This window comes from Helianthus annuus, chromosome 5, assembly GCF_002127325.2.
Source record: "Helianthus annuus cultivar XRQ/B chromosome 5, HanXRQr2.0-SUNRISE, whole genome shotgun sequence".
NCBI lineage: Eukaryota > Viridiplantae > Streptophyta > Magnoliopsida > Asterales > Asteraceae > Helianthus > Helianthus annuus.
In genome coordinates this window covers 114,618,180-114,629,915 of record NC_035437.2, presented here as the reverse complement: position 1 = coordinate 114,629,915, position 11,736 = coordinate 114,618,180, and the positions used below count along the sequence as shown (strand labels likewise).

Genomic DNA, 11,736 nt, shown 5'->3' with positions numbered 1-11,736 from the left:
CACTTCTCCGTTCATTTCCAATACTGATCGTGAAACACCATGAGCAGCAGGATGTTGAGGTCCGAAATTCGAAGTGAAATTTTTGATTTGCCCGTTCCTAGTCGTCATGGGAAAGAAAGGCAGAAAGAAGAAAGAAATGATTCCCTTTTTTCTTGTCCAATACCACCAGTACCAGAAATGCATCTCCTTCGCCCGCCCGAGAGACTTATTGAACCCGAAAAGAAAGAAGGGAGAAAGATGCCCACTATGATTATCGATTCCTTCTTGATAAAACAATATCATAGCCTAGTATTCATGTCCTAGTCTTAATTTTGAATATGGGCACATACTAGAAACTGAGCCAGGCACATCCCTGTTTTCTTGTCTTAGCACTTCAAATTAGCTGCACCCTTCCAAGTTAGTCCAGGAGCCCTCTCAGATGCAGGTCTTTTCAAAGTGCAAAGTTTCAGTGATCACTTATGCAATTGTGAGTTGCTGTTTTGAGTTTCCTGCTTTTCGGGCTGTCCTCTTTTAGGGAAGGGAGCGTGCCCTAGTAGCATGAGACGACAGCCTTGCATAGGAGTAGTTCTGACTCCGAGAATAGAATCTTATCCCCGCCGACTAAGCCCGGACTCTTTCGCATCGCGCTAATTCAGTGCCAGCCGTTGGTGAAAGACCTGCATGGAGCCGAGCCCTTCTCACCTACCTGCTTTGGGGAGAGTTTGACCCGGACAAAACTAGTGGGTGTCGCCTCCTCGAAGCAGCTCCCTCTCGCCCCGATTGATGAAGTCCCTGATTGAGAACACCATTGCTAACTTATGTATAATATGTCATACCTTCTTTCGAATCAATACCATTCCATGAGTCCTTCTTTCGAATCAATACCATTCCATGAGTGTCCTGTGGGTCTGATCAAGGCCAGTAGCTACGCCCTGCACTTTTGATAACCGGTTAGATATCCTAGCACTTTAGAGTTTGAGAAGGGTAAAGAAAATCGTCCTTTCTTTTGAGATCTGGACTCCTGAGGGAGGGTAATTTGATGCTAGCGAACGTTGTGGGTAACAAGGCGAATGAGTCAGTATCTAGTAACGGCTAGGATGCCAAGCGATGCAATGTAAAGAAGAAGAAGGTTTGGATGACCTCTGGGGGAATAGCACGCCCACAGAACGATATCGTGGAAATGCTGCACGGACCCGTATATATAGGAACAGAAACAAAATGACTTTTGGAGTTTGACGGTCCGTCCTCAAACCCACCTGTTGCCGATCCGACGTGGTAAAAGCAGATCGTGATTGATTGCTCTTAGAACACGCCGATACGGCACGCTCTCCCGGGTTCCAAGTTCTCTAATTTGAGTGACGTACGATTCATACGTACGCACACTCAAAAGATGCCCTTGTGGAGAATGCAGGGAGCCCCGGATGTCCCGGTACTCGTTGAGTATGGCCTGGGGATGAAACCCATCACTCACCAAGGCAGCTTCTACGTATCGTTCCACTAGCAATTGAGCGTTTATAGTGGAGACCATACGTCCAAGGTCGTCGTTCCCTCCCCAATTGTTGATCAAGTACCTCTGATAGAGGATCCTACTTCTCTCTTCATCAGAGAGTAGAGGTTGGGGCAATTGTGGGATCACGACGGGGACAGGGGCATGTGCGGGCGGCGTCTCCGGTTGAGGAAGAGGCTGCCCCGGTGGACTAAGTGGGGGGGGGGGAGGGGTTCCCCGCGTCACACCAGGCCACTTGAATAAAGAAAGAGCGCACGAAAAAAGTAAGGAAAAAATTATACACCTAAGATCACGGTGTAATCCCATGAAAAACGAATATATCTTGAAGCCCCATGGAAAGTACGAAGCGGAAAATACCAAAAAGACGGATCCTACAGCAAACAAGATGTAACTATTCAGATTTTTTCGAGAATAAATCATTCTCTTAACAGATCTCGTCTTGTTCCTCAATCTTCGAAGAATGCGGTGTTGTATTATTGTAAGTTCCCTGTTCCAAACATTTCCTTCAAGTAGACGACAAGTTTTAAATCTTAATGCAGACATTCCTCCCTCACATGCATTTGCAACAGATTCTTACCAAGACCGGTAATCCCCATAGACACACGGCCATTCTCGGCATCTTCACTGTTGCCCCTCTTCTCAAAGCCTTTCGAAATCTCAACGTGCCTTTTTCTTCTTTCCCCGGGATACTATACAAACGAAAATGTCCAAGATCCATGGAACGAACGAAGCGGACCGAAGTAAAGTCTTAAAAAAGACTGAAGGGCAATCCCGTTCTGTTGGAGCAATTGTGAGGAATACCCATTCTAGAGCATCTATAGAACTCATCCACTCCCCCGTAGAAAAGATAGAAATCTCATCATTCAAATCAACATTTATCCTAACCAAGGCTTCGCCTTGTCACATCAGGGGCTCTGGGACTCGAACCCAATTCTTTCCGCGACCCCCCTAGAAAGAATAAGGAGCATTTTCTCTTATCTTTTCTACGAGAATTGATGCTTCGCGACTTTTCTACTATACAGCTACGCTACGATCTTTCTTCTCTTATGAAATTTCAGGTGACGGTACATTTCACTTCATTGCACTACACTCTACTCTCCATTCTTGCTGAAGCCTCTTGCCATCCGGGTTCCACGGCATTAAGAAGTTCATTGATCATGATTTGCATTTTTGGTTGAGATAAAGAAAATACCTCCTTAAGTCCGTCAAGCCTGTAGGAGTAGGAGTAGTGAATAAATATAGAGAGTTTTGCTTGGTTGTTAACCAAGGGAAAAAAGAAAAAGAAAACCACTACTCACCAGTTTCGAATCAAACAAGTATCAACAACAGCCCCTTCTTTGCTTTTCTGATAGCATTCTGGAAGTACCGCGTCAAGATAGGCACCTTATCTATGCAATAATGATCTCGCTCTTCAAGACAGATTCGTGAACGGTCAATCTACGCCATGGAAGTTTCATTTCTGAATGACTTGTCTGCTACCAACTCCTTCCTCTATGGGTAGGCCCAACCACCACACTACACTCTTAGGATAGTTAACGGAACACCAACCCAATATCGAGGAGAATCAGTACACGGAACTTGACCAATCCACGATCACCCTCTGCTAGCAGCTTTCTTATCTTACGATATTCATAGTGTCGATTATAGAAGAGATGGAAATTGCATATTAGGATTAACCGAATCAGCTGCGTAGCCCTCTTTCACAGGGGAGGTGTGGCGGCATAGCCTGCTTCCAGAAAGTAATTCATGTTGAAGGTGGTCGCCCTTTTACTTAGTTTTAAGCACTTCTTCTTATATGCTCACTTCGATGCTCGATTTTTGCCTTGCTTCGGGGCCTTTCCCTCCCGTTAGCTTAGCTTGGCTTTAGTTAGAAAAATGTCATGTGACTCCTAGTATTTCTTGTTTGTTGTGATTTGGTCAAGTAACAAGAAGTGTCAGCAATCTGTATAGTGCTCTTTCTAGTACTTTGACTTGGCTACATAGCGGTTATCATTCTCACTATGGCGCTTTCTCCTCTTTCTGTTTTATTAGAATTCCCTATACTACATCATAGTCAGGACTGCTCTGGAACAGAGCAAGTAGAAAGAAAAGGAAACTGCAGATGCACGAATGGAATACGCACCTGGAATTGGTATTGGTCTAAAGAGCCGGAAAGGAAGAAGCAACGGACTGAGCGACGAAGCGACGGGATTGAGCGCTTCTCCTAGCGCAGGAGTTTTCGTCGCTGGATTAAGACGACTTAGCGACTTGCCTGAAAGCAGAAACCCGAAGGTTAGCCTTGCATGAACTAGGGAAAGATATAACTCAACTTCACACTGGTTAGCAAAACCCTAGAGCTTCCCTGCTTCGGTAGAACCTTATACTTTACCAAGTAAAAAGTTTAAGCTGGGATCGATTACCTTTCTTAGCTAGGATAAAGTCACTGTCATCGCTCTCTCCTTGAATCGCTCGGAAATCGTACCTAGCCTCTCGTCCATAACCTAGCCCGAAGCTCTCAAGCGACTGATTTCACACAAGTAGTAGGACCTTCTTTTATAGTGGAGTTAGAATAGGCTCTAGAATAGTCGAATGAATGGTCAGTCTCGCTCTCCACCCTGCTGCTAGATGGGATAGGTTCACATGCTTGAGATAAGACAGATCTTTTTTAGGCATTAAATAGGCCGAGAGAAAAGTATCATTTTTACATAGATGAGCAGCAACTTTAGAAATGAATGCTCAAGTCTGTCACTTAGAAGATAGGATGGTATCGACCCGGACAAGGGGGCAAGATCCGCTGGCTTAGGGCCCCTTTAGAGATAGGGGCGAGCCAAAGAGAAGTTGTAGCAACGAGCTACTAAGGAGTGACTGTGTTGAAGCTTCAAACGTAGAGCTCGCGACGACTTCGAGCGAACTCCACGAGTGTGCCGAAAAAGACTAAAAAGAATCTGTGATAAGTAAGCGCCTGTGTTCAGTAAATCGCAATTCTTTTTGTGTTGTCGGGCAGCGCGCGTTAAGATTCGCCGCTGTCCGGGCGAGGTATAATAGAAATACAAAAAGTGAGAGTTCCCCGCCATCACCTCGCCTAGATTTGGGGGCTTCATACCCTAAGCAGAGGCAAGTTCCAGCCGAGGTAGGAGATCATCACATCTATACGAACAAAGCAGCACAGGTAGCAGTGGTTGCCTGTACGTTTATAGGGGACTCTACTTTCCCCTTTTTCACTATCTCGCCCAGCATATCTGCCGGGAGCAAGAGCATATCCAAGTCCCCTATTCAGTTGAATCAGATCTAGTAGCGCTCACTACTGAGGCGAAAGAAAGGAGCAAGATACGGCCAAAAAGCCGGAAATTCTCGCGCAGGAACAAGCGTAGGCCTGTAGCGCGCCCTTCAACCAGGAATCATTTTATTGGCGAAGCGAGGAAGCACAGTTGCGCGCCTCTCCATAGCCCCTCTAGAGTATAGAGGTATTAGTACCAAGCTGGAAGCTTGCTGTGTAATTTCATAAAGAAAGGTGTGTGAACCTCAGCGAGTCCGGGTTTCATTTCAAACTAGCCTCCTGGACTGAACCTACCTTCTTAATAGGTTATAGCTATCAATAAAGTAGGAATGGCAGAGAAGGAGATGCACTTTCTTGAGTTACAGACAAGGAACTCCATTCTGTTGACTCTACCAGATAGAATAGAACCCGTCTTTTTTCATAGTCTAGTCAAAAGAAGAGTTTGATCCTGGCTCAGAAGGAACGCTAGCTATATGCTTAACACATGCAAGTCGAACGTGTTTCGGGAGCTGGGCAGAAGGAAAAGAGGCTCTAGGGTTTACGAGAATCATATATAAGATCTCGTCTAAAGGCAGGGGTGAGCTTTCTCACTATACAATGTAAAAAAAGACCAACGACGATGAAGGAGGAGTAGGAGCTAGCTTTCATTGAAGTAGGGGCGGAATCGAAGCGAATAAATTCTGAGTTCATGCCACGACGATCTATATGGAAGGGAAGTTTTGTTGATGCATTCCTGTTGAGAATGAAGAAGAAGAGAGATCTTCTTTTAAACAGGAAAATTGGGTCACATCTTCTTCTATTTTGCCGGAATTCTTTGATTGCTCCGTACGAATTGACAATGGAATCCTGTTCGTTGTAAGATCACTGAAGGAGGTCATCAAGAGTTTTCTTCTACACGGAAATGAAGATCTTCGAGAACTAATATTGGACCGGGAATCAAAAAGGGAAAAAAGTAAAGTCTAAGCGCATATGGCACGAAAAGGAAATCCGATTTCGGTAAGACTTGATCTGAATCATAGTTCAGATTCAAGTCGGTTCAGTGAGGGCAACCGCGAAAGTCACCGAAGGGGTCAGTCTTTTCCTTCACCCCAGATTAAAAAAAGTAAAGCGGGAAGGGCGTTGCAGATGTCCGGGACGGACACGACTTCTTCTAACGCTAGAAGACCACTGGAAGACACCCGGGACCAGAGCATGTCGTGAAAGAAGCACACTGGGCGGGCGTGCTTCGACCGTGTCTCCGGGGCACAGTTGAATGTAGATATCATGAACGCGAGGTGCAGGATACCAGGCCGAGAAAGCCGGGCAACCACTCCCCTATGTGCCAATCGCTAGTGCAACCAGGGCCCCGGCGCCCAGCTCCGCTGGAGAGGCCTCGCCTGATCTGATAAGTGCTAATTCGGTTCGGATAGACTTCATTCAAGAACGCCGCCGCCCCTGGAATCAATAAGAAAACAAGTGCTAAGTTTCAGATCAGTGAATAATCGAAACGAAAGAAGAGACCTTTCTCGCTCGGCGCCTAAAGCGCACTATGCTCCGCTTCAACAAATGAGAGTTTTCGGTGGAACCGGTGAACCACGCGAGCCGGTTAAATGCGTGGGACAGAGGGCTCGTAGTACCTGCTACCGCAGCTATGCGGTGGAAGGGAAGGAGCCTAAATCGACCTTTTTTCTTTTTCAAACCAGAACAACTCTGAACGTTAGGGAAGATAAGGGAGGATCACCTGAGCGAACTGACCGAAGGGACTTGACTTATCCGAACCGAACCATAGCGGCTTAAAGCTAAGAGCAGCGTCGCTGCTTGATCGGCGGGGAGGAGCATCTCAAAGTATGGGGCAAAGGATCAAAGGCTTTTACTTTGTCACCCGGGATCCACCACAGGTTGGGTTTGAGAGTCGTGTGATGGGTGACTATCCAGCACGGTTCGGAGAGCACTTTTAGTCTGCGCTGGTGAATGGAAGCCCCCCCTATCAAGCAAGAAAGAAGCGGCTCTTCCCACGGCGGAGCCTGCATTGACTCTATTTATTATTATGGTAAATCAGTGTATCAAGATGTCAATCTTAGATCTTATTTCGGTTCGATACGTCCACCTACTAGACTCACCTTTGGCTTTCGTCTCGGTAGGTGTATTATTCTACATTTTCCCAAAAGAACATTCATTCATTTCTTTCTTCCCCGTCGACCACGACGACAGAAACGACGCGAAAAATCCAGACCCGGAAAGGGGAAGGGCCAGTGGTGGGCATTTGGTAAAGTCGGGCCGATCAGGTGTCTTCATTCAAGCGACGGTACAGAAGAAGAACGAAACGAAGTGAGAGGCCGGGGGCAGGGAAAAGAGTCGAGTCGATCAGGCTCGACGACCGGGAGAAGCAAAACGAAATCAGGATTTGGCCGAAAAAGAAGCAACGCTATGGATACCATGAACGATCACCATCGATAAAGAAGAATCTTTCTAAATCACTTCGGGTCAGCGGGGCCTTCAAGCATCCGAAATACGCCGGGCTTGTAAATGACATAGCCCTCCTAAATGACGACTCCTTCAGAAAAAAGAAGTTATTCAAGTTCTTTTTCTCAAAGAAGTCAAAGAAGTCCCCCTCCGACAGCCCGACGAGTCATCCACTTAAAAGGACCCTCCCTGCGGTGCGCCCTTCCTTGAATTATTCGGTCATGCAATACTTATTGAAGACAAAGAACCAAATGCATTTCGACCCCGTCGTAGTTCTTAATCATTTCGTGGAACCGGGCGTGGTTGAACCATCTACCATGGGGGGAGCTCATGCACAGGGAAGAAGCTTAGATAAGAGAATACGTTTCGCTTTTTTTGTCGAAAGCTCGACCAGCGAGAAAAAGTTTTTGGCCGAAGACAAAAAGTTGACCCACTTCATTCGCTGGTCGAATCATCCTCGCTTCGCGGGAACAACAAAAACCACCATCTCGCTCTTTCCTTTCTTCGGTGCTACCTTTTTTTTCCCAAGGGACGGGGTTGGGGTGTATAAGAAATTTTTTGAGTATGCCCGGGAACAACTCCTACGAAAATTCAGGAAAAAATGTTGGAACCTCATGGCTAAGGATAAGGTAATGGAATTGATAGAGAAATTCATAGACCTAGGTGGGATAGGAGAATTGATAAAGGGAATAGAGATGATGATAGAGATCATACTGAGAAACAGAAGAATTCCGTACGGGTACACCTTTTATTTGAACGAAGTGAAAAAAATGCGATCTTTGTTGTCTAATAGAACAAAGACTAATACCTTAATTGAGTCGGTCAAAATCAAATATGTTTATCAAAGTGCTTCTCCGATTGCTCAAGATATCTCTTTTCAACCGAGGAACAAAACAAGATCATTTCGCTCCATTTTTAGTCAAATAGTGAAGGATATTCGATTAGTAATGAAAAAAGGGGTGGAGGGGATCCGTATATGTTGTTCAGGTCGATCAGAAGGTGCAGAAATAGCTAGAACTGAATGCGAAAATTATGGAAAAACATCTAGTAATGTATTTAACCAGAAAATAGATTATGCTCCTGCGGAAGTATCTACTCGTTACGGAATCTCAGGTGTCAAAGTGTGGATTTCATATAGTCAAAAAGAAAGGGGACGTGCTATATCCGAAATGTACGAAATCTAGTAAATATCGTAAAGGCAGATGTAGTAGGGGTTGCAAACCGGACGGTACACGACTTGGTTTTGGAAGATGTGGCACTAAAAGTTGTAGAGCTGGTCATCTTTCATATCGAGCCATTGAAGCAGCGCGTCGAGCTAGAATTGGGCAATTCCATCGTACTATGAGCGGACAATTCCGAATAAATCGTAAGATATGGGTAAGATTTCTCGCAGATCTCCCTATTACCGGGAAACCTACAGAAGTCAGAATGGGAAGAGGAAAAGGAAATCCTACGGGTTGGATTGCTCGTGTGTCCACAGGACAAATCCCATTTGAAATGGATGATGTGAGTTTGTCAAATAAGTTGTGTAACACAAAAGTTTCGACAAAATAACAATTTTTGTAAAAGATGACGAGAAGTTGTAAAGACGGAATTTCTATAAAAACGGGGTTTTTACGAAACCGGACTAATTTATATAAAGATCCGCTAAAAGCGATGAGATTTACACTATAATTTTAGAAAACTACAAGTTCATGTGATTTATGCGATTTACATAATTGTTAACTAGTTTGTTGTGTTGAAAATTGTTTTGATCGAATAAAGAAGTTGTTGAATTGATTTGTAAAAGAAAATGATACGCTTGAAAGCGTGGCCACCTCCAGTTACCAAGGAAACTCTGGCGAAATTTTCCTAAAAACCTAACACTTAGAATTATTTTCACTATAAGTGTTAGAAAGACTTTTCGACATGTTTTCAAAATATAAGTTTCGTCACGAATTTATTTACAAAATTATCGGAGGTGGGATTTCACAAAATAAGGCTTAGTAAATATATATTTAATATATATATTTTTCATAAATCACTTGATGCGTGTTTATACTTATTTTGTGAAATGTATAAATATTATTTTTAGAGTATAAATAATATTACCGAACGTTAACGAATCCAAAATAATACGAACGCTTTCACGATAAATATATAAGTTACACCGGTAATTACTATTACCACTCGATCGTTAAAACGTAACTTACGCATTTTACAGAAATATTTATGAACGCGTATTTTTGTCAAAATATTATTTTGGGAGAATTTTGTGAAGTAAAATATAATATTTTTGAGAAAAATATTTATATTTTGGAGTTAGAAATAAATATATATTAAGTGAGACTTAATAATATATTTTCAAGATATACGAATACACATGTATTAAATCCCCCATCCTTGGGAAGGAAAATCACTACCAAGTATTTACCAAATGTAAACATGAAATAGTTGTCTAACTATTTCCCAAAAACTTAAACCATAAAGCTAAGGCACGGCCGTCCGTCTAATAGAATTAGAACTTGTAGGTCATTGCACAGCTGCTTGACTTGGAGTATACTTGGTAGAGACGCACCGACTGTGAGTTCATGTCCCCCTTTTCTCTTAACTGTTTTCAGTTTTCTAAACTGCGGGGGTGAAATACATGTTACTATGATTACGAATATTTCTTACATGGTATGGTTAGCGTAAGGAGGGTTATTACTTAGATCATGTGAATGGGTAGGCGGAAACTTGAGGCCATTAATCCTCGGGGTAGGACCGAGGGGCAGGAGCGATAGATCTATTTGGGTGTAGCGAGCCCAGTCCCAGGCCCATCATAACGGACCTCGGGATGACTTTGTACCCGACGCATAAATCTGCTAGGTTTGAGCCTTCCTACTTGCATTTCACACACATCAATGGCCTTGCAAACCATTGGTGATCTCTTTTTCCTTATTTGCTACATACCAGGATTTTGATAAATACAAAGGTGTATTTACTCACTTACACATGAACTCGCTCAACATTATTGTTGTTTTTTCAACTTACATGTATTTCAGGGAATTAGAGGATCTGGCACGGTATGGCACGTTTTCCCGCTGCACTAGTACGAGGTCATCCGGGTTTAGGGAATGTGACTCTTTCCTGGACAAGTCACAGTCCTTAAACCGTGTTTGTGTTATGTTTAAGTTTGTAATGTTTGTTGAACAAGGTTATGGTTGTTAGGGTGTTTGCCCGTTAAAACAATGTTGTTGTTTTTGGATTTTAAAACTTAATCAAATGGATGATCTTGCATGATTTTATTCATATAGCTTTGTTATGGTTAAGTTATGGTATTAAGAAGTCACACCAAATTAACCACGCTTCCGCAAAGCCAGGGTGTGACAGCTTGGTATCAGAGCTCTTATCATAGCGAACTAGGATTCCTTCTCGAGTCTAGACTATGATCACTAGGGCTCTCACGAAAACATTTTTATTGCATACCACTTAAGTCCAGATCCAAAACGTTTTTACAAACAAATGTTGAGCACATTTTATTTATTTATTTTTAGGCTCAGTCTTGGAGGCTGAGGCTCGGTCTTGGAGACCGAGGCTCGATCTAGGAGATCGAGGTAGATAGCTAGTGAGACTAGGAAGAGTAGGCTCAGTCTTGGAGACTGAGGCTCGGTCTTGGAGACCGAGGCTCGATCTAGGAGATCGAGGTAGATGGCTAGTGAGACTAGGATGAGTAGGCTCAGTCTTGGAGGCTGAGGCTCGGTCTTGGAGATCGAGGCTCGATCTAAGAGATCGAGGTAGAGGGCTAGTGAGACTAGGGAGAATAGGCTCAGCCTTGGAGGCTGAGGCTCGGTCTTGGAGGCCGAGGCTCGATCTAAGAGGTCGAGGTGGATGATAGAGCAGTCTTAGAGACTGGGAGGAATTTGGCTAGTGGGACTAGGAATGTCAGTCTAGGAGACTGGGAGGCTAGTGGGACTAGGAGAATTATTTGATTGTTTATTGTTGACTAACATGTTTATATGATTATATGATCGATTGTTATACGTATATGTGTTGTGTTACGAACGTCATGCTTTCATCATGTACTAGAAAGATGGACACTACGAATCCCATGGCCATAGTATCAGACGACATAGTTTCATCGGAGCACGAGGTGTACATTTCCGATACTACTGGCACAGACGATGACGACTTTCAGCCCTTTTTGCGCTGCCTGATGTCGTAACAGAGCCTACTGATGGCCATCTTGTTGGGAATTTGCCACTCGCGGTGATCCCTGCTCCTGTGCCCCTTACCGCTTATCCCATTGTTGATATGCCCCCGACGTGGTCCCTGACGATGATAGCGATCTATTAGAAGAGGACCCATTTAAGGGCGAGGCCCTATTGCTGCTGGTAATGGCCTACTGCTTGCGGACGCTCCTGCAGGGGAAAACTCATGCCCATTCCCCTGTCCCAGACTCATTTGAGTTTCTGACATCCGCATTTTCGCATATACAGGGAGTGCAGCACCATTCACACGACGCCGACCCTGATACGGCATCATCAGCTGCACCAGTTCCCGCACACAGCTTTGAGTTTGATCACAGTATTGA

General features: G+C 44.1%; 1 pseudogene; it reads left to right on the top strand.

Moving 5' to 3' along the window:
* Nucleotides 1-3,593: 3,593 nt before the first annotated feature.
* Nucleotides 3,594-8,700, top strand: LOC118492481 (annotated as a pseudogene).
* Nucleotides 8,701-11,736: the final 3,036 nt, after the last annotated feature.